The sequence below is a fragment of the Diabrotica virgifera genome, chromosome 1, assembly GCF_917563875.1.
Source record: "Diabrotica virgifera virgifera chromosome 1, PGI_DIABVI_V3a".
NCBI classification, from domain to species: domain Eukaryota; kingdom Metazoa; phylum Arthropoda; class Insecta; order Coleoptera; family Chrysomelidae; genus Diabrotica; species Diabrotica virgifera.
The window spans coordinates 251,545,822-251,570,471 of record NC_065443.1 but is presented as its reverse complement, the minus strand read 5'-3'; the positions used below and the strand labels follow the sequence as shown (position 1 = coordinate 251,570,471).

Here is a 24,650-nt window from a genome sequence, read left to right as displayed (position 1 = left end):
TGATAAAAACCAACTGAGTTGGTTGATTTCACCACAAAATTAGCTTCTATCACTCATCCGACGAACTGTCATTTTACGAGCAGGGACATCTGTGTTTCCTTAAGGGGAACGGTGCAAAAAAGAATTTTTTGACGCCTGTCAAAATTTTTAAAGTGATTTAAATCTATTAATTTTTTTTTGAATCCTGAGAAAACTAGTGAGTATTTTTGAAAAATTTAAACGCAGAATGAAAGATTACTTTATTACCGAGGTCGGAAAATCCCTTAAAAACCCTTAAAAAGTTTTATTTTGACTGAAATATTTGCAATTAAAAACCACACTAAATTTTCTCTTTTATTTTCACCCCTGTAACTTATTTAAAATAAACATTATAGAAGTTTTCGACCCTCAGTAATAATGTAATATTTCATTCTGTGTTTGAATTTTTCAAAAATATTTATTAATTTTCTCAGGATTTCAAAAACACATTGAACATTTTGACAGGCGACATTTTGCCCCCATGTCCTTAAAGTGAATCTTTTAACATTAACCTCGTGTCATCATAATTTTAGAATTAACTATTTTCAATGGGAAATAAGCCACAATTTTACCAAAAAAATGATTTTATTAACGTTTCGACGCCCAAGTCGGGTGATAAATACAAAATAATACTCGTATTTTGACAACGACACCCAACTTGGGCGTCGATACGTTAATAAAATATTTTTTTGGTAAAATTGTGGCTAATTTCCCATTGAAAATAGTTGATCATAAAAATGCCACAAGGAAATAGCTTCAGAACAACAATAATTTTAGAATTTATTAATATTACCATGTATGTAATTTAAAGGTTTTGATAACCAAAATTATGGCTAGTTTCAATTAAGATCAGGATGTTTCACTGATGATGATTCGACTGGATCGAAAACGTTCTGAAAACTTGAAATCCATTTGGATGATTCTTAACTTTTTTTACCATCATACGTTAGAAGTTTTTACTTCATTGTAAGTTTATTTTAATAACCTCATTGAGGAAAACCTTTTATTGTTCTTTTAGTGGCAGACTGATTTACTGGTAGGTACCTAACTGAATTTATTACAAGACTGAAAAAACATATTATTTAAATATTTGATGATGTCACCACTGATGAACCCACCACAGATTTTTTTGACAAGATGGGGTTTCGTTGTATTCTTAAAATTATTTGAATAATAATTAGAAGATGCAGTATAGAAACAAAGGAAAAAAATATTATAAATGCCTTTTCATTTTTTCATCATGTGACTAGTGCATTACTTGTCATAGATACTTTTCTCTGTTACTTATTTACCATACAAATATTATCTATAATTTTATTCTAATTAATGATGTCAATCAATTTTCATTACTTGCCGAAATATGTTAAGTAACAACAATATTATTATAATGTTTAATGAACAAGAATAAAAAAACCGCCAAACGCCGTAAAATGAGTGGCGCATGCAATATTCCAGCTACGAAAAGATCTGATATGAATATTACGTGGCGCGAAAATGTATTCTCATTTTGATGCAAAATAAAATTTTAGTTTTATTTTAAAAGATTTTTCTTCGTAATCTTCATATCAGATCTTTTGTAGCTGGAATATTGTATGCGCCACTCATTTTTACGGCGTTTAGCGGTTTTTTATTCTTGTATCAGGAGCTTTTCAAAGTTCTTTTTATAAATTAAATGCATGAAGTTGAATGCAATTTTTCTCGATTACACGTTAAGCTTTATAAATGGTCGCCTTTGTCGCATTATCTCCCAAATAATCTAGTGTCCATCGAATGTACACTAGATTTTTTTCTATTCGAAATAGATTGAAAACAGTTTTTGGGATGGCCGGTTAATGAACTCGGATTGCCCGTTGCCAGATCAAATTTAGCGTCGTATCCACTACAACTACATAAACTATTTCGGGAATAATCGTTAATTTTATTACCATACAGTCGTGATGTGAACAAGTCAGATTCGAGCTCAATGGTACCTAGAGCATATTACATGGAATATTTTGAACATCCATGTTTAATTTCACATCTTAAGTCGACTTTACATTACATGATTTATCATGTGATTTGTCATATGATTTGGTCATGGAGTGAAATTTACATGTTTACGCTGTGTGATTTGTCATATGATTTTGAATTGTTTATACTGCTCGTTTTGTCATAAGCATTGTCATGCGGCTCGTCATGGGAAAAATCGTATGATAAATCACATGATAAATCATGTAGTGTAAAGTCGACTTTATTTCTATGTTCCTATGACGGATTAATTGTAAAGGGGTTTTACCCAAATATTTTTTACTTTGGTGGTTAGCATGTTAGATTCAAGCAAACACTGATGATGATCGGTCAACCGATTGAAAACTAGTTCTGTTCTGTGATGTAGCCCTTTATAGGGATTTTAAAAAATATACCTTTTATAAAGAATTTTATGGTTTTTTGTAATAAATGGTATACAGCCAACTACAGCAAAAAATTTTTCCTCGTGAATTTTATCATACTTTTGTAGCTTAATAACTTCTAAACGGCTTAACCGATTTTGATCACTAAACATGAGATTGAAACGTATTGACAAGTAGTATCTGATGCATCTAAGGTCAAGTATGATAACTGAAGCCATTACAGGAATTATTGAGCTTGAAAAACAGTTTTTCCCATAGGAAATAGATTTGATCATATGTATGAAGCCTATAACTTAAAAAATTCGAATTTTCCCGGATATGAGGTATACACCGTCAGATTCGTCTAGAGTCCTTCTATAAACGCTCAGTTATTGGCGCAATTCGTAGGTTGAAATTTTGAGTAATTGTCGAAAAACCAAAATTTTCAAAGTTTAGTTTTTCAGTTTTTCGGCGATACTGATCCGTGTGTATGTCTGATCCTGATAGCTTAGACACCATTTGAAAGCTTAACTCAACGCTATTGATTTAGCGTATTTGCGGTTCTCCTATCTCTTCTTAAGCTGAAGATATGTACCCCCAAAAATATGCTGTTTTGTACCTACCAAGTCCTAAAGCTGGCTTATAGGTGGTCAAAAGTCACAAACTACACCGGTTCTGAATTGGCCCTGACCCCCTCTTTAAACACAGAAAAAAAATTCAGATCGGTTTAACTTTTCCAGCCACATACATACATATCCGCAAACATTTTCCCTTTCTTAAATAGAAATTGAGTCATACTTCTGAGCTCGGTAACTTTTGAATGGTATAACCGATTTTCAAAATTAGACATGCGTTGGAAAGGTAATGATCAGTACTATTAGAAACCGTAAAGGTCGGACTTAAATTTTCGAAGTTTTTGGGAGTTTTGGGGACGAGAACGAAAAACAGGCCCTAAATATGAAGGGCCGTAAAATCCACACCCTTGGACCAAAATGGAGAGTTGGTATATAAATGGGTGAGTCTTTTCCTGAACTTTAAGATGGAAGTTGGTACAATTTTCAATTCCGTCAGATTTAGAAAATCGAATATTTCGTGTGTATATAGTGTCGCGTGTAGGGGTGTGTGGGTGTGCGCCACTGGCGAGAACTGCCGTTCTCTGGTAATAAAATAGATCATTTAATATTTTAAGGCTAATAAAAACAAATGCATGTAATTACCTCTGGAATAGTATTTTTGATATAAATAAAATATTTTTACCTTTGAAATATTTATAAAATAATATAAATAATTCTAACAATAAAACACTGAAAACGTTTGTTTTCTATACTTCCACAAAATTTATTAAAACTATGTGACTGCAGCTGTTTCGGCAGAGTGCCTTTCTCAAGTGATTTAGTTTACAATGGTTTGTCTATTTAAAGTCTTTAACAGAAGAGGTTGAGGAGTGGGGAGCTGTTTGTCTCGAGTTGGTCATTCAGAATTATATCTGTATTTTTCAATTTATTAATTTCCATCGATTCTAATAAAGATAGCTGAAGGTCTTTATTTTGAATAATATTATTTGCAGAATATTATATTATGCAGAATTTGAAACTGTTCATTAAAAGAATGATTATGATCTAGAAGGTGAAGTGCGTATGTAGAAGTATCTGTTTTTCTATTGTTGAAAGCCCTTTTGTGTTCTGCTATCCATTTGTCAAAAATTCTGCCAGTTTGACCGATGTAAGTTTTCGGACAGTCACCACAAGTTAGTTTGTAAACACCACTCTGTAGTTGTTTTCTCTTTCGGCAGCAACTACAGAGTGGTGTTTACAAACTAACTTGTGGTGACTGTCTGAAAACTTACATCGGTCAAACTGGCAGAACTTTTGACAAGCGGATAGCAGAACACAAAAGGGCTTTCAACAATAGAAAAACAGACACTTCTACATACGCACTTCACCTTCTAGATCATAATCATTCTTTTAATGAACAGTTTCAAATTCTGCATATTCAAAATAAAGACCTTAAGCTATCTTTATTAGAATCTATGGAAATTAATAAATTGAAAAATACAGATATAATTCTGAATGACCAACTCGAGACAAACAGCTCCCCACTCCTCAACCTCTTCAGTTAAAGACTTTAAATAGGCAAACCATTGTAAACTAAATCACTTGAGAAAGGCACTCTGCCGAAATAGCTGTAGTCACATAGTTGTAATAAATTTTGTGGAAGTATAGAAAACAAACGTTTTCAGTGTTTTATTGTTAGATAAAATGAACTTCCATCAGTAACGGTCGAATCCATCAATTATATAAATAATTACATATTATGTTAAATTACATATTGTCTTAAAATTATTTTTGTAGCGGTGGTAGGGAAGCCCAAGCGGGGATTTTTGCAGTTACTCGAGCGCGTCAGAAAATCACATGGGGAGAAACCTTGTACCCTGTAAATGTACCCCTGCCAGATATTGGCTCTTAATACAGGGGCGTGTGTTCAGTGGTGTCCGAAAAAATTTAATCTTAGAAAGGTAAGTAAGATAAGGTAAGTTAATTACGTGTATATTTAAAAAATCTGACTATTTGAGCGGGGTGTATGGAAATGGGCAAGTTTCACAAACATATGTGTTCAATATTTTTTTAAAATATATTGAACGATACCAAACACGACCCCTACGGAGAGGGGTGGGGGCAAATTAAAAATTTTAAATAGAAACCCTGCGATATTTCGCGTAATGAACATCAGATCGAAAAACTAAAAAATACACGTATTCAATATACAACAGTCACTACCCCTCACGGAGGTGGGGTGGGGGTTACTTTAAAATCTTAAATAGGAGCCACCATTTTCTACAGTATGTCCCTGTAAGTTGTATCCATATGGAAAACTTTTTTATTATTAATTTTACGAAAAAAAGTTATTCTTTATAAAAAGCTCTGCATGATCCAGAACCTGAGATTTAACCATCAAATATCAAATTTTTTGAATATTATACGAGGTATGTCAAAAAGTTTGAATTTCACTCAAGAGTAAAGTAGCTTTATTTTTCACAATATTGAAAATTGCTATTATGAAAAGTTGTTTGGAATTGAAAACTGTATTCTAGTATGCAATTACATCCTTCTAATTGAAATTTTTTTTTTTTGAAAATTTATGGATAACTAACATTATTTTCAGTTATTTTAATTCAAATACCTCTTTTATTATTAATTTTACGAAAAAAAGTGATTCTTAATAAAAAGTTCTGCATGGTCGGAAATCTAAAATACAACCATCTTTTGTCAAATTTTATCAATTTTATACGAGGTATGTCAAAAAATATGAATTTCGCTCAAGAGTAAAATACGTTTATTTTTCACAATATCGAAAATTGTTATAATGAAAAGTTATTTAGAATTAAAAACTATGTTTCAGTATGTAATTACATCCTTCTAATTGAAATATTCTGAACTATAAAGGTACTTTACTTTTGATCTAAATTTATTTTTTTGACATAGCTCGTATAAAATTGATAAAATTTGATATAAGATGGTTGTATTTTAAGTTTTAGACCATCCAGAACTTTTTATTAAGAATCACTTTTTTTCGTAAAATTAATAATATAAGAGTTATCAGAATTGAAATAACTGAAAAAATAATGAGATCCATAATTTAAAAAAAAAATGTTTTTTCAATTAGAAGGATGTAATTGCATATTAGAATATAGTTTTTAATTCCAAACAACTTTTCATAATAGCAATTTCCAATATTACGAAAAATAAAGCTACTTTACTCTTGAGTGAAATTCAAACTTTTTGACATACCTCGTATAATATTCAAAAAATTTGATATTTGATGGTTAAATCTTAGGTTTTGGACCATGCAGAGCTTTTTATAAAGAATAACTTTTTTTCGTAAAATTAATAATAAAAAAGTTTTCCATATGGATACAACTTACAGGGACATACTGTATAACAGATTTTGATTTCTGATTTCTTACGTAAAAATAAGTAACTTTTATTCAAGATATTTTTTCGAATTATGGATAGGTGGCGCTATAATCGGAAAAAACGCTTGTTGGAAATGGAAAATTAAATTAAAAAAGGGAAAGTCTCCACTAAAATGGAAAACTTAGCTTAACTTTTTTTTGGTTTTAGGACCTAATATTCACTACCCAGTAGGTCCCCATGACGCTTTAGTAACAGCAAATTTATGCTACCGTAACTGCTACCATTCAACAAGTAATTGTAACGGCTTTAAAACGATATCTTATTTGAGCCCCATTGCCATTTAAAAATGTTGGGATGATTCTTACCCTGCATTAGGGGTAAAAGTAAAATTACTGAAAATACCGCAAAAATGAGTCCCCTTTAATCAAAAATTGACCTCTCGGTGGATTTTCCAAAAATGTTATCGTAGTTGAATATATAAAAATAGGTACTTAAAGAAAACACTTGAAAAGTAAAAACGTAGAAATTTCGAAAAACCATTCAGAGAAGAGAATAAAATGGAAAAATAGGAACGAAATACATCTCTAATAGCCTATTGATTATGTACTATAGAAAGGAACTACAACGTTAACGGGGTTTTATTATTTCATATAGTCAATGAATCTCTATATATGAAAAAACCGCGGAGTGCTACCATTTAAAGGGGTGCGTTTTTGAGAAAGGGGTGAATTAGTCCCTGGGCACAGGTTACATTAGGGAGAGTTAGTAGGGGACGTCTACATAAAAATTGTTCCTGGTTAAATTTCCTATCTAAATATAACTTTTTAAAGTCAAGGATACTTCTTTTTACAAAAATATATTGAAAAGAAAAAGCACAAAGAAACCCAAAAGAAAGAAATTTTGTTTTTTGTCTCATAACTTTTGTCCACGGAGATATAGGTATAGACATTGCTTCACAGAAAAAAAACTTACATATTTTCTCTTTAAAATGGTGTTTAGTAGAGGCCATTAGGATTTACAGTTTTCGAAATATGATTTTTCAAAGTTTGTCACTCACGGCAATTTTGGGCAATTTTCCTTGTTATTTCGCAAATATTGTTCCGTAACTTTTTTCTACGAAACTTAAGCGTCGTTTAAACACAACGATAAGTCACAGCAACTAGTTGTGATGACAAGTTGAAACGCTGTTTAGACGCTGCGATTCAATGCGATACCACCTTCAACCCAACTCCAACTTTGATAAGTTGTGCGATGCACCGTTTAAACACAGAAGCATCGTTTAAACACAACGATAAGTCACAGCAACTAGTTGTGATGACAAGTTGAAACGCTGTTTAGACGCTGCGATTCAATGCGATACCACCTTCAACCCAACTCCAACTTTGATAAGTTGTGCGATGCACCGTTTACACACAATGATAAGTTGCAACAACTCGATTGACCTTGATAAGTTGTTTGATTTATCGCTGTGTTTAAACGATCCTTAAAGGGGCGTTTAAACACAGCGATAAGTCCAGCAACTAGTTGTGATGACAAGTTGCTGTGATTTGTTGAGGTTGAAACGCTGTTTAGACGCTGCGATAAGTTGACCACAACAAGTTGAAGAGGGGACCATTGTGTACATTAGACCCTTTTAGACCCTTCAATGAATTATAACTAGTTTTCATCGTAAACAAATAGATCCTGTTACTTTCAAAATATAAAGGTTGGGTATGTTATACAGGGTATTTACAAAGTTATAACCAATTTTATATGAAAATCGTAACAAGTTCAACTCACTGTATAAATAAAAATAAGCACAACGGCAATGGTTTATTGATGCCATATTTTATTTATTGTCAAAATTTTTAAAAATGATTGATATTGCTAATTTACTTTATATCTAATAAAGGGTGAGTTAAAACTCAAGTAGGTAGGTACATTATTTTTTCAGTAAAATTTAAATGGGATACCCTGTATTTTATATCACTATTAAAAAGTACCATTACCGTACTTTAATTTGTATACAACATTCCCTATTCGTCTGTCTACGCAAAAGAAAAAGTAATTAAAAATGCGTGATCAAGGGATCAGGCACGTCAACTTCTGTCGGTTTTTCAACAAAAGCTTTGATGGTTCGCAATACGTATTTGGACGGGTTTGCGAGTGGTTTGTTGGTTTTGGAGCGCCTGAGTTGAAAATATCAACAAAAAACATTCATACATTAAAAATTTAACTTTGTTTCTGGTGAAGCAACACAGTTGGAAAAAGCAGCTGATATAATATTATAATTGTCACCGGAAAGCAAAAAAGGTAACGCACAACTTGGAAGAACCTATAGTTTTCTAACTTCGCTTCTGGTGAAGCAACAGGGTTGGAACAACCAGATATATTATAATTGTGTCACCGGAAAGTGAAAAAGGTAACTCACAACTTGGAAGAGCCTATAGTTTTCTAACTTCGCTTCTGGTGAAGCAACAGGGTTGGAACAACCAGATATATTATAATTGTGTCACCGGAAAGTGAAAAAGGTAACTCACAACTTGGAAGAGCCTATAGTTTTCTAACTTCGCTTCTGGTGAAGCAACGGAGTTGGAACAAGCAGATATATTATAATTGTGTCACCGGGAAGCGAAAAAGGTAACGCACAACCTGGAAGAACCTATAGTTTTCTAACTTCACTTCTGGTGAAGCAACAGGGTTGGAACAACCAGATATATTATAATTGTGTCACCGGAAAGTGAAAAAGGTAACTCACAACTTGGAAGAGCCTATACTTTTCTAACTTCGCTTCTGGTGAAGCAACGGAGTTGGAACAAGCAGATATATTATAATTGTGTCACCGGGAAGCAAAAAAGGTAACGCACAACTTGGAAGAACCTATACTTTTCTAACTTCGTTTCTGGTGAAGCAATGGAGTTGGAACAAGCAGATATATTATAATTGTGTCTCCAGAAAGCGAAAAAGGTAACGCACAACTTGGAAGAATCTATAGTTTTCTAACTTCGCTTCTGGTGAAGCAACAGGGTTGGAACAACCAGATATATTATAATTGTGTCACCGGAAAGTGAAAAAGGTAACTCACAACTTGGAAGACCCTATAGTTTTCTAACTTCGCTTCTGGTGAAGCAACGAGTTGGAACAAGCAGATATATTATAATTGTGTCACCGGTAAGCGAAAAAGGTAACGCACAACTTGGAAAAACCTATAGTTTTCAGGGACTACCTTTTTCGCTTTCCGGTGACACAATTATAATATATCTGATTGTTCCAACTGCGTTGCTTCACCAGAAACGAAGTTAGAAAACTATAGGCTCTTCCAAGTTATTCGTTACCTTTTTCGCTTTCCGGTGACACAATTATAATATATCTGCTTGTTCCAACTGCGTTCCTTCACCAGAAACCAAGTTGGAAATCTATAGGTTCTCCCAAGTTGTGCGTTACCTTTTTCGCTTTCCGGTGACACAACTATAATATATCTGCTTGTTCCAACTGCGTTGCTTCACCAGAAACGAAGTTAGAAATATATAAGTTCTTTCAAGTTGTGCGTTACCTTTTTCGCTTTCCGGTGACAATAATTATAATATTCTGCTTGTTCCAACTGCGCTGCTTCACCAGAAACAAAAGTTAAATTTTTAATTTATGATTGTTTTTTTATATACTGATAACGATTTCCGAAGTGAAACTCGTAACGTCAAGTAAACTTGATTTCAAACTCGAATTGTGACTTATGTCCAAATAAAATAGTAAATCTTATTTTGTATTTCTCACGCCGGTAAGAAGACAACAATGAAATGACCTTTTTTACATTGGTCCGCATGTATATTTTTTATTTCAGCTTCGAGATGGATGACGTCACTAGTATGTAAATGCCAAAAAATCATAATTTAAAAATATGTCCGGATTTTTTAGTCGTCGGTTTACGAAATAATGAATTTATTCCATTTGGTTTTGCCACACTGTAGAACGTAGAACTAATAATAATTATTAAGTTACATAATATTTATTTAATTATAAAATTGCATAAAGTTATAAATTTAAAAAGCCATCGTCGTCATCTGAATAGGGAATCTTACTGATTCAAAAACAGCTTTCTTTGAAACACTTCCGATATCAGGACATCGAGATTCATTTTTCGGAAAAATAACAAAGAGTGCGAGCGGAGAAATCAAACTTGTTTGGTTTCGCTGTTTTGCTCTATGATTTCTGCCACTATGTTATCGAACACCCTATGTAACATTCTAATTAATTTTATAAATGTGAATCTAAAAGTTGGCTACAATTTTTGTTATTAACTTTTATTGCTATCTATTACTATAACGGATCTACGTAGCTTTACCCCACTAATCAATCACCCTGTACATTATTTAATTATATATGTAAATAAATTCTAATACGGTAAGATTCTCCTAAATAGATACGACCCAAGTCCAATGATAAATCGCTGTACCGTTTAGACACGACGATAAATTAAAACAACTCGATCCTTGTGATAAGTTGATACCAACCTCAACCCAACTCCAACTTTGATAAGTCGTGCGATGCACCGTTTACACACAATGATAAGTTGCAACAACTCGATTGACCTTGATAAGTTGTTTGATATATCGCTGTGTTTAAACGATCCTTTAAGCGTCGTTTAAACACAACGACAAGTCACAGCAACTAGTTGTGATGACAAGTTGAAACGCTGTTTAGACGCTGCGATTCAATGCGATACCACCTTCAACCCAACTCCAACTTTGATAAGTTGTGCGATGCACCGTTTACACACAATGATAAGTTGCAACAACTCGATTGACCTTGATAAGTTGTTTGATTTATCGCTGTGTTTAAACGATCCTTTACACACAATGATAAGTTGCAACAACTCGATTGACCTTGATAAGTTGTTTGATTTATCGCTGTGTTTAAACGACCCTTTAGGCATATGCAATGCTACATGTAAGAGGAATAGAAATCAATTACCTTTAAAATGTTCTACTGTATAATGTTGTACGACTTCTTTTAAAGAGGTTATCTTTTTCAAGATTTTATACTTTTAGCGAGTTTTTATATTTTTTACGATTATTTTTTAAATTTCCCATTATAACCTTTTTTTCTACATTTAGGTATATATTATAATAAAAAAGAAAGCTTAATCTATTTACTTTAAAATGGTGTATTATAAAAAATTCTAGGATTATTTTTGAATAAGATATGGTTTTTGAAAATGTAATAAGTACTTGCATCGATTTTTATTTTAGGATTATTTTTTAAATTTCTCATTACAACTTTTTTATGTGATTGTGTGTTATGATTGAATCTTATTTTTTATAGGTACCTAATACTTTGAATCCACTTGACTCGGCCGGGCAAACTTCAAAGTATGGATTAATTCCAATATTTACTGTCAAAGCTCCTGCACCACAAGCTTTGCTTGAAAGAATAGCATGTAAATGTACCAAAGGAGGTACAAAAAACTGCGGTTGTAGGAAGATAGGAATTAGTTGTTCAATATTCTGCGAAGGGTGCATGTGCATGGGTACTAATTGTGGAAACTCTAAGATAACTGAAGTGTCAGAGGAAGATGTTGAAGCTAATGCTAACGAAGAGATGGAATTTGGTTTTGAAAATTTTTTAAATGTCAACGTTTAAATAATTTTAACTAAAGTGATGTTTTCTAAGACTAATGTTTATGTAATTTTTGTAAAAGAAATAATTTTAAATAATACACGTAAAAAATATCAAAGAATCACTCGGTTTCCATTTTTTAAATATAGATGATACAACATTTTAAAGAAAAGAAAATAAGCCCTCTTTATTGAGCAATATATAGTATATTCACTTACAAGAAAAAAAAATTATAATGAAAAATTTAAAAAAAAATCCTAAAATCAAAATTCGTTGCAAGTACTTATTACATTTTGAAAAATAATATCTTATTCAAAAATAATCCTAGAATTTTTTGTAATACACCATTTTAAAGTAAACAAAATAAGCTTTTTTTATTATAAAATATAATATATACCTAAATGTAGAAGAAAAAAAGTTTTAATGAGAAATTTCAAAAATAATCGTAAAAAATGTAAAAAATAATATTTTTTATATTAGGTATTATATAATATATAATATAATATTATATTATATATACTATATATAATATAATATTATATAATATATAATATATTATATAATAACATTATTTTATTTTTATATTATATTACAAACAATCGTTAAAAGTATAAAACCTTGAAAACCCATAATCTCTTTCGAAAAGAAAAAGTCGTACAACGTTATACAGTAGACCATTTTAAAGGTAATTCATTTCTGTTCCTATTACGTGTGGCATTGCATATACCTAAAGTTACGTAGAAAAAAGTTACAGAACAATATTTGCGAAATAACAAGGAAAATTGCCCAAAATTGCTGTGAGTGGCGAACTTTGAAAAATCATAATTCAAAAACTATAAATCCTAATGACCTCCACTAAACAACATTTTAAAGAAGAAATATGTAGGTATATCCTCGTGGACAAAAGTTATGGGACAAAAAACAAAATTTCTTTCTTTTGGGTTTCTTTGTGCTTTTTCTTTTGAATATATTTTTGTAAAAAAAAGTATCATTGACTTTAAAAAGTGATATGTAGATAGGAAATTTAACCAGGAACAATTTTTATGTTGACGTGTTTGTACCAAAAGTTCATAGAACTCTCCCTAATGTAACCTGTGTCCAGGGACTAATTCACCCATTTCTCAAAAACGCACCCCTTTAAATGGTAGCACTCCGCGGTTTTTTCATATATAGAGATTCATTGACCATATGAAATAATAAAACCCCGTTAACGTTGTAGTTCCTTTTAGCTATCTTATGTTGAATATAATCAATAGCCTATAAATAGAATATGGTATACAATGTAATGAAATACTTTGTAATTTTGTAGTCTATAGTCTATAGCAGGGGTCACCAATTAGATTCCCTGAGGGTCCGTTTCGACAACCTATGACACTTCCGGGGTCCGGATTTAATGCTACATGTGTCTGGTTGTTCTAATTCGGTTTCTTTGCGGATTCTTGTTAAAAATTATCCCCTATAAACAAATCGGAAGGGTGCCATGCAAAATTTTTGGACAGAACAATTTTTTAACGCATCCAAAACATCACCTTTTTTTTCCACTAAAATATGTTTTTAGCATTTTCGAGTCATCCTAACAAGAGTCAGTTTTCTCAAAACTTAAAATCTGAAAAATGCGAAAATAAGTATTTTCGAAGCTGGAAAACTCATGTGTAAATTATTATTTTTGCGATTGTCAAGTGCAATTGAAGTTTATGCAAGATTGAAGTTTAAACATTCAATTTCAAGATTCTGATGAGTATTTGGGACTTATTTCAATTTAGACCGTTGTTTTTCTTATCTTATATAATTAGCACATTGACAATAATTAATTGAATAAATAAAAAATGAATGAATTATTAAAAAAAACTGTATTAATAATAAATTATAAAATTTTAATAAATGTCAAGTATTTTTGTTGGGTATTTTTCGCATAAGTACCTATAATACGTGTCGACAGAGACGCAACATAAACTGAGACGCGCGGCGTCTTTAAAGTCGAATAGAGGCGTATAATTAACAATTAAAAAACAACGGTCTATATTGAAATAAACCGTGACTATGTATAAGAATATTGAATTTGAATGTTTAAACTTCAATTCAGGTACTCGGCAACTTGAAATCGAATAATTTACATATAAGTTTTCAAGCCTCGAAAATGCGTCTTTTACAGTAATAATACAGTAATAAAGTTAATTTTTGATAAAGCGGCTTCGCACTTGAGCCAAACATAGTACACAATCTCATGGCCAAACATTTTCAAAATTGCCAAACACCTTATTCTGAATTTAATGGCGGTCCGCACAAAACTAGCCCACGGTCCGGATGCGGACCGAGGTCCGCCAATTGGTGACCCCTGGTCTATAGATTGATTTTTTTAAACTTAAGATCACGAAATCATTAGGTATATATTAATTCTCTACTCACTGTTGATAGGTTTAATTTGTTATACTTCGGCCAGTTTTGATCATGTCTACAGCTGTTTCGGGTTTTTAGTCAATGTATTATCTGTTTGCAATTGAAAAAAAATAAGAGTCATCGAATGTTTACCTACTTGTTGCATAACAAATGTTCGTTATATAGTCCATTTACACACGGTTTTTGCTCTAAATTTTAAAGAACAGCTTGGACTAACATGAAATTTGGCATACACATAGCTAAAATGCCAAAGAAAAAAGTGATAGTGTGCTTTTGCCCTAGGGGTGACTATCACCCCTTCTCGGGGGTGAAAACACAACGTTCAAAATAAGTCCAGAAGTGGATAAACTGACTAATTCTAGGTAACATTTGTTCTATAGGGTTTTTTCACTAAGTCAATACTTTTCGAGTAACAGACGTGTTCATTTTACAACAAAAAAAAAACAAAACACGTTTTTAATCGGTTTTTCGCAAATATCTCAAAAAGTAGAAATATAGTCGTAGCTAATGAAAAGTAGGATTTTATTGGTCAAATTTCAAATCGAATATTTCAACGTGAAATAACCAAAAAATTAAGCACTTTTCGGGGAAAACTCATCACAAATTTTTTGAAGTGTTTAAAAAGCTTTATTTTTATTAAAGAAAAATTTCTAGCATCAAAAGTAAGCAAGTTACTCTCAAAATAAAGTTGGTCCCTTTTTGTGTAAAAAAGTCGTGAAAATCACCCCTCCAATTAGCATCCCAAATGAAATTAATCTATTTCACTTCAAAAGTTAATTTACTTATGTATTGGTTAAATGATCTATAAGTTTTATCGGTTTAAAGTACTTATTTATGAAAAAAAATTGTATTAAATAAAAAAAATCCTTTTTTGTTCGACATAACTTAAAAATTATTAGCGATACCAAAAATCTCAAAGAGAAAAAAATGTAGGTTTTGCTTTTCTGAATATTTGGTATTTTTTGTTTTTCTATAAGACAAAAATTGTTTAAGATGGTTCAAGCCCCTTCAATTACAGTCCTTTCAAGGATCTGAACCGATGAAATTACAGACCATAATATAAACAATACATAAGTAAAGTAACTTGTGGAGCCATTACGATTAGTTTCATTTGGGATATTAATTGTTAGGATGTGATTTTCACGAGTTTTTTTACCAAAAAAATGGACCCTCATTATTTTGAGCGAAACTTGCTTATTTTTGATGTTATAAAATTTTTTAAAAACAAAAATTAAAAAATTATCTTTAAACACTTTAAAAAAATTGTGCTTCATATTTTGGTTAGTTTACGGTGAAATATTCAATTTGGAATTTGACGAATAAAAACCTACTTTTCATTAGTTATAACTGTGTTTATACTGTTGTACAGACTTGACATGTACACCATTTTTTTACCTTTTTTAAGCTATATTTTTGCAAAGGATATTTTCAATTGCGATTTTTTTCGATAAAATATTTATTTACTTTTCGAGTTATTTGCGAAAAACCGTCTAAAAACATGTTTTTTTTGTTGAAAAATGAACATATTCACTCGCATATAACTCGAAAAGTATTGACTTAGTGAAAAAACTCTATAGAACAAAAGTTGCTTAGAATTAGTCAATTTATCCAATTCCGGACTTATCTTAAATGTACATATGTTTCTCCACCCCCGAGAAGGGCTAATACCCACTCTCAAGGCAAAAGCACACATCGGCACAGTATTACTGTTTTCCTTGACATGTTAGCTATGTGTATGCTAAGGAGAGGGATATGAGTGCCCACCACAGATTCTGTGGTGGGACTCAATAAGAAAGGAGTCCCTGGCAAATATGTAAAGATTGTGAGAGATATGTATGAGGGAGTAACGACTAGTGTTAGGACAGGTGTGGGAGAGACTGATAAATTTCAGGTGAAAGTAGGATTGCACCAAGGATCGGTGCTTAGTCCTTATTTATTCTCATTAGTTTTGGACGAGATAACAGCTAAACTACAGGGTAGTATTCCATGGTGCCTAATGTATGCTGATGATGTAGTGTTGATAGGAAATAGTGAAAGAGACTTAGAACAAAAACTGGAACAGTGGAGACAAGCTCTGGAGGAAAAAGGTTTAAAACTTAGTAGGACAAAAACAGAGTATTTGGAATGTTCATTTAAAGATGGAGTTACTACAAATAAAATGGTAACTTTGGACGGTGAAATGATTGTGAAAAGCAATAGTTTTAAGTACCTAGGATCGGTATTACAGAGTAATGGAGAAATAGATGGAGATGCATGCAGTAGAATTAGGGCTGGATGGATGAAGTGGAAAGAAGCGAGTTATGTGTTGTGTGATAGAAAAATTCCAATGAAACTGAAGGGAAAATTCTATAAAACAGCCATAAGACCGGCTATGATGCACGGAACTGAATGTTGGGCAGTGAAAAAGAAAGAGGAACAACGAATGCATGTGGCGGAAATGAGAATGCTTAGATGGATGAGTGGAGTAACAAAGAAGGATAAAATTAGAAATGAGTATATTAGGGGAAGTCTAGGTGTGGCACCAATTGATGCCAAAATGAGAGAGCATAGGTTAAGATGGTTTGGTCATGTTCAACGTCGAGACGTTAATCATCCAATACGAAGAATAGCTGAAGTGCAGATTCCTGGAAGGAGTACGAGAGGAAGACCAAAGAAGACCTAGGGGGAGACGTTAAGGCAGGACATGTTGATAAAGGGGATTAACATTGATATGACCCAAGATAGAATTGTGTGGAGAAATGCAATTAGGGAAGCCGACCCCCCATAGGGATAAGGCAAAGAGAATGATGATGTTAGCTATGTGTATGCCAAATTTCATGTCAATCTAAGCGGTTCTTTATAATTTAGAGGTTTTGCAATATTTTACCGTGAGTGAATGGACTAATATGTGTATAAGTACACAGAACCAAACATAGGGAACCATCTGATATTTCTTATTATTTCGTGCGAATTAAAAAAAAAACGAACACACGAAGTCAACCAATATTTATTTTAAAGTAATTTAATAACAAAAACATAACAATTAAATAAAACAATAAAGCATTTAAAAAACAAATTGAAACTTGTTGTTTTAAAGCCAATAGCATAAAAAATTTCAAATTAAACGAATAATGTTTAAATTGTTTTTATTTATTTATTTTTTTTTTGGTAGTTATATTACCAAAACCTCAATCAACCATCTTAGGCCAACTTTGACTATAAAGTCAGACTTTATAGTCAAAGTTGGCCTAAGATGGTTGATTGAGGTTTTGGTAGGGTTTCACCATGTTCCCATAGGCTATATCCTTTAACATCGGTGTTTAGCCAGTTTAATATTATTTTTAAATAATGTAAATTGAATTTTAAATTCAACCATTGTTTGGTTCTGGGGCTATTTAGCAAGTATGCATATTCACTGATGATGGACCGATAGGTCTGAAAACGTTCTGAATTGGACATATTTTATTCAATCCATTGGGATTTTTTAAGTTTTAATAAATATACCAATTTACATAGAAGTGGTTTTACTTCTTGCTAGAGTTTTTTAATTATATGGTATACAGCCAACCTAGGGAACTTCTCTTTAACTTAATATTAAGTAAAAAAATATAATTTACACATAGCTGCCACACATTTACACAGTGCCGGATTTACCACTAGGCCGACTAGGCCGCAAGCAAACAGGGGCCGCAGAGTTTTGTAAAAGAAAAACTTTTTTGGTAAAAAAATTTTACTAATTGAATTAAAATGGATAAAGAGAATGGATATTCTACTAAACACGTGGTACGGTATTTTACAACGTTTTGACAAGAGTAGCAAAACATTAACTGCTACAGACTTAAATGTGACTTGCAACATACAAATCTCTAAAGGAGTATGCATTGAGTCGGAGAGACAACTTTGATTCCTATGAAAAAAGAGGAAAAGAGTTGTCTAAAAATGAAACCAACATTCTTGAAATAAAAAGACGCCCGAAAAGAAAAGATCTGCCTGGCTAAGACAAAGAAGATAAATCTACTGAATCCCACTTTAATCGCAAAGAAAACTTAACAATTCAATGTTGTAATTGACACACTTTATTTAGAATTGAATGAAAGGTCTGAAGTTTATTTCAGTCTTAATGAAGAATTTGGATTTAAAACAACTTATCATCAATCTTCAATGAAGAAATCGGGGTAAACGTTTCTATTTTGACTAAAAAGTATCGAATCGACATAGATGGCGACTTTGGAGAAGATTGTGTACAGTTCAAAGGCTTTGTTGAAGATATGTTTGATGAAGAAAGAGAACCTCATGACAACAAGATTACCAAGCCTCCGAGAAATACACTTTTGGAGTATCTGAAAATCATTCATAAACAGTTAACAACATTATTTCGGAATATGGACACGGCTTTGCGCATTCTACTATGCATGATGACAGCTAATGCATCTGGAGAAAGATCATTCAGCGTGTTGAAAAGAATCAAAAACTACTTGAGTAATTCTACTTCTGACGAAGATTCTAGATTGTCTAGTTCGGACAGTTTTATTTCAAATGCTGAGATTTTTCAAGCCTTAGACTTGAAAAAGCTAGAAAAGTGAGTTTTTAGAGTTTAGATATGATATTTATTATAAGATAATAATGAATTGAACGATCTAGAAGTTTATATATTGTACTCAATATTTTTATTTTTCAGTACCGTAGAGTTCATATTATTTTGCTTTTTCTTTTACTTATAATGTCTGAATGAATGAAACAAATGATATTTAATTTTAACAATTAACTACAATACTAATTATTTATAATATAATCATGTTAGCAGTATTAATAATTTTACAAATAACTGCTGTTTGCTAACATTTTGAATTATATATTTTCTATCTTCTTCTTAAGGTGCCTTCTCCATTACTGAAGGTTGGCTATAACTACAGCAAATTGTTATCTATCTTGAGCGGTTCTTCTTACGTTTTTCAGCCAGGAGCATTTTCTTCTGCCTGAACCTCTTCTTCATTCCACTTTCCCTTCCCAAAAGTTGAATCTTTCTCCTATGTAGGTAAATTATTTCCTAGATAACTCGTTTTTCTGTTTTTACAATATTTAGGAATTCTCTCTCAGTCTCCGTTCTTCTCAGCACCTCGTTGTTGGTCATGTGATCTGTCCAAGAGATCTTCAGCATCCTTCGAAAAACCAACATCTCAAAGGCTTCTATAAATATAGAATTCTTTCTATAAATTTTCTTTTTCGAAATTTCTATAAATATAGAAATTGTTAGAGCTGTTTTGGGGTTTTAGCCAAATTTGCAAACCCAGATTATTTAATTAGTAAATACATTTCAACATATTTATTTCCGTATTCAAACAGAATATTAGATGCATTTCTATTCATTTATGTTATACTTTGTATTATGAATTTTAAAAAGTAAAATTAAAATAAACGTTATTATTATTATTAAGTCTTTATGCTTTAATTATATAATCGTGAAGTTATCGGGGGCCGCTCGGGGTAATCTGGCCTAGGGCCGCAAATATCCTAAATCCGGCACTGCATTTACAATGCACTGCAATCACCTGGCCACTTTCGAAAAGGACTACCATTTGACGTTGCCAAATTTCTACTTCATGGCTTATAAATGTAGGAGGCTGTGCTCTAATCTTTATGCAAGCTTCAGTTTGCGTGGGGACGCTCCTAATCAAATTATCAACATTTTGTTGTGGTAGGTTGCTCCATTCTTCAAAAGCAGCTTATACTAGCCGTGCGGTGTTTTGTGGATTATCCCGGCGAGCTCTATTTTTCTTTAAAGCATAAGCCACAAATAAACTATAGGGTTAAGCTCGGGTGAGCAAGCAGGTCACTCCAAACAAGGCATACTTTTTGCTTCAATGATGCAGTGGCGACGCGTGACTTTTTCTTGAGTGTTACCAAAACCAGATATTAAATATATACCAGATACACCTATTATATATTATCTATATATATATAATGTATTTTATAAATATTTTTATATATACAGTGTTCCCATACATCAAAGTTTGTTCGACTAGACACCGTGAATTTTCAGCTTGCTATTACTCAACTTTTTTTTGGTACGCGCGATCCAGGTCTATTATAAAAATAGATGATATAAAATTAAAAAATTTAAAATTTCAGAAATTATAAAGTATCTACAAACTAAAAACATATTTGTTGTTTTAAGGTAAAATATGAATGATATCACCTTTATACTTTATTAAAAAATCCAAATTGTATAATTAGTATACTAATCAGTACATTCATTTGTCATTTTTAGCCTAAAATATTAAATAATTTTTATTTTATTGATTAGACACTACAATGTACTGTATAATCAATATTATTATATGTCATATTATAATAATGTTGTTGTTAATTAATATATTTCGACAAGTAATTAAAATCGATTAATATGATTTATATAGGATAAAAAGGTATAGATATATTATCTGTATAATAAGCAAGTACAGTTACAAGTTATAAACTAATAATTAATAGTGCATATTATGCAATAATCGAATCCAAAGGGCCGGTACGGTTAACTAACCGGAGTTTAATCGAGAAAATACCGGCCATAAGAATAACAGACTTCATAAATGGAATTATAATTATTACCTATAATTATAATAATAATTAAAATTGCATTTATTAAGTCTGATATTCTTACGGTCGGTATTTTCTGTCCCGATAGACACCGGCCCTACCTAGCGTCACCAAATTAAAATTTGGTAAGTAACACCAATACGCGGTTTCAGAGCCATCGTCCCCGCAAAATTTTCAGAGACGATCCAGTCAAAGATCCTACTATCGTTGCCACTCACAGAAGTGGTAAACGGCGCGGCGCACGGTAAGGGCACAGTATAATAAATATGGAACCTCTTTATACTGTGGTAAGGGCGTATTATAATAACGTGCAACCGATTTTACATAAACTCGCTGATATTTTCGTGCGTCTAGTTGGCTATTTTACTGAATTAGGTAGATACTATTAACAAATATTTCAATTTTTAAAAAATATAAATGGAATTATTTCATAGTAGTCATAAAATATTTATTTACAAATTTTAACTGTTACCAATGGTAACAATGGTTACATGGACGCTTCGCCAGTGCAATGATGTCTCTAGTCACTCTAATGGTTGTAGAGGTCCATTATTATGTAAAAATTTTATTTTCTCCTGTTGCACCTCTCCAGAGCCTAACTATAGGTTATCAAAATACCTGTGAGCAGTTAAAGTTGATTGGATGAAAATTTTTTTTTTTGAGTTTTTTTACGGATCACAATTCCTCTCCAGAACATTATACTTCCCCTTGTATATTTGTGAACAGATCTGACAGTTTTCGTTCTTGCTTGTCTTCTTCGACCTCTAAGTACACGATTTAGTGCGTCATCTGATTTTACACAAATCCTAACTTTTTCTGAAAATATCACATTTTGTCAATTCCCAATGTTCCAGTTTTGGTGGTGCAGACACCAATTTAGGCGAACAATCTTGTGCTGCCTGGATAACTCGGGAACGACGGGAACCCATAACTGTGTCCTGCTGTATACTTCTTGGTACGAACTCTTATTCTTATCGTTTCAACTGAAAGAGTTACACTGTAGCTTCCAAAAGCTGCCTTTGGAGCTGCAGGTAAGAAATGGTTGGGTGTCTTCCAGCTGATTGGACAATTACACGAATGTGGCTAGTCGTTACTACTTTTTGGACTTTCCTAGTTCCTGTTACCTATAGACTGGGAGATATTATACATAAGTTCAGCCACGATTTTCTAAGTCCTGCCTTTTGCAATACTGGAAGGGTAGACGATATACTTACAATCTGTGGAAACATCCACAAATTTCCTGTGACATTTTCCTGTAAAAATGAGATTTTCCCAAAAAATAAAAAGAGGGTTTTGCGATGAATTTGTAAGTCCTGCCATATCCGTAGATAGACAGGATACTATCGATTTTATGAAGAAAATTTTTTGGGCAGGAGGGTTGCAAACGGGGTAACGGAGTATATATGACATATATATGACTTTTTCGGAGTATATATGACTTTTTCACGAATTTTCTTACAAATCTAGGACTCCTGCCGTCTTACAAGAACCATTTAACCTTCCTGCCGAGTACCGAAAAGGTATTGATTGTATTTAAGTATTATAACTTTTTAAAGACAGGACTAAGAAAATCACGGAATCAGGGTGAAAATTTTCCGCAGAATTTTCCAAAGGACAAGTATACTTAAACATTAGGAGACGTCATGCCTATATTTTTTTTGAGCATTTTGAAATAAATATGTTTAGTTTATTTAGTTGGCAGGACCTAGAAAATCATGAAAATTTCATTATTTTCCTTACATGTTTGTATACATTGTATACATGAAAATTTCATTATTTTCCTTACATGTTTTTATACATTGTATACAAACATGTAAGGAAAATAATGAAATTTTCATGATTTTCTAGGTCCTGCCAACTAAATAAACTAAACATATTTATTTCAAAATGCTCAAAAAAAATATTGGCATGACGTCTCCTAATGTTTAAGTATAAGAAAACCCTTGTAAAATTCTGCGGAAAATTTTCACCCTGATTCCGTGATTTTCTTAGTCCTGCCTTTAAAAAGTTATAATACTTAAATACAATCAATACCTTTTCGGTACTCGGCAGGAAGGTTAAATGGTTCTTGTAAGACGGCAGGAGTCCTAGAAAATTCAGGATTTGTAAGAAAATTCGTGAAAAAGTCAACGATTTGCTGAGTCATGCCATTTTGCACATGTTTCAAGAATCTTAATATAAGTCTATTTACAAAGAGGCAGGATGGTTTTATAGTTATTTTGTATACAGGGTGGGGCATTAGTGTGACAAAGTCCAATTACTCGTTTGTCGTAAGATATACGAAAAAAGTTATTTAGGTAAAACATGGGCTACAGATAGGACTATGATTTAACAGTATTTTCTAATACACAGGGCTACCCGTTTTGACAGGGTGACACAAATTTATGTTTTTTAAATGGAATACCCTGTATATTTTTACATTTTTGGATTCTACTCGATGTTTTCTTTAATAAAATATAGTGTTTTGAAATATTACACGAGGTACTTTAAAATACAATTACGTTTTTTTGTTAATTTTGTAGGAACATTCACACCCTATACATATTGTTAGTGATTTGATATCCAAATTTCTATTAATTTATGTTTAAACGATTTTTAATATAGTCTACTATTGTCAGTTATTAATAGTATACCAAAATGTTTAATTTTAGTATACGGGGTTGGTTGAAACTCGGAATGAGTATTTTCTGAGTTTTCTTAAAATAATGAGTATTTTAGTATTATAATAAAATGATATTTTATGGTGCCTTTTTATTTGTTAAGCATTTTCTATACCATATTTATATACTAATTTCGGCAGTAAATTGATACAGACAGATTACTCAGGTGGTTTTTCGGGTTTCTGAACAAGAATGTCACATTAGAACAGATCTTTACCTAGTAGTCGGAGAGATATTTTTTTTATTTATTATTTATACATATGACCTGGCCTCTAGTGACTAATCCAGGTCGTTTTTTCCTGATGGGATTAGAGATATTTTTTTTTTATATTATTACATTTTTTACTCAACTATTAAATCTATTTTTACAATAACAATTTGCCATAATCTATTAATTACGTATAAAAAACAAATTTAAATAAACAATTTAAAATATTTTTGGTACTATCAACTCCCTTCTAAGTTATAAAGACAGTCCCTCTATTTTCAGAAGAGAGTTGGTAGTTTTTTTTTTTTTTTTATGAATTATGTATTGAATTATTATTTTTATTTATTTATTTTATATTGAATTATTATTATTATAATTGTAAATATCTATTTTTGAATTTATATTTTATTTTATTTATTTTAACTTTATCTTACTCAACTTCATCAGGGTTGGATTATTGGTTGTCTTCTTCTATTATTATAGATTTCTTGTTGTTTTTTAGATATTATTTGTGTGAGATTGTTTAATATTTCAAAATATTCTTCATTTTGTAATATATCTCTTATTTCAATTCTTTCTAATCTTCTTCTCATTTCTCTATGTTCTTCATTTTCTATAGTATTTTCACAATGTAACACTATATGTTCTGGTGTACCTAGTTCTCCACATTCACAATATGCATCATCTTTTAAGTTAAATCTTTCCAAATATGTTGGGCAAGGTCCATGTCCTGTTAAAAAGTGTATTAAACCTTGTTTTGGATTAAAATAATTTGGAATGTTTTCTAATATTGGTATAAAATTGTATAAACGTCTAGATTTTGTTGAATTTTCCCATTCATTTTGTTTTTTTCTATTTATTATTTCTTTTAATTCTCTTTTATTTCTTATATCTAATCCTATTATTTGTATTATTTTTT

The 24,650-nt window shown here is 31.7% G+C and overlaps 1 protein-coding gene across 1 annotated transcript in view; it reads right to left on the bottom strand.

The window, feature by feature from the left end:
- The window catches only part of LOC126879081 (dynein axonemal intermediate chain 2), a 90,955-nt gene extending 76,595 nt beyond the window's left edge, over positions 1–14,360 (bottom strand). The window contains exon 1 of the mRNA XM_050641997.1: positions 14,300–14,360. The gene's annotated coding sequence lies outside the window, so the exon portion shown is untranslated. The remainder of the gene's footprint in view (positions 1–14,299) is intronic.
- Positions 14,361–24,650: the final 10,290 nt, after the last annotated feature.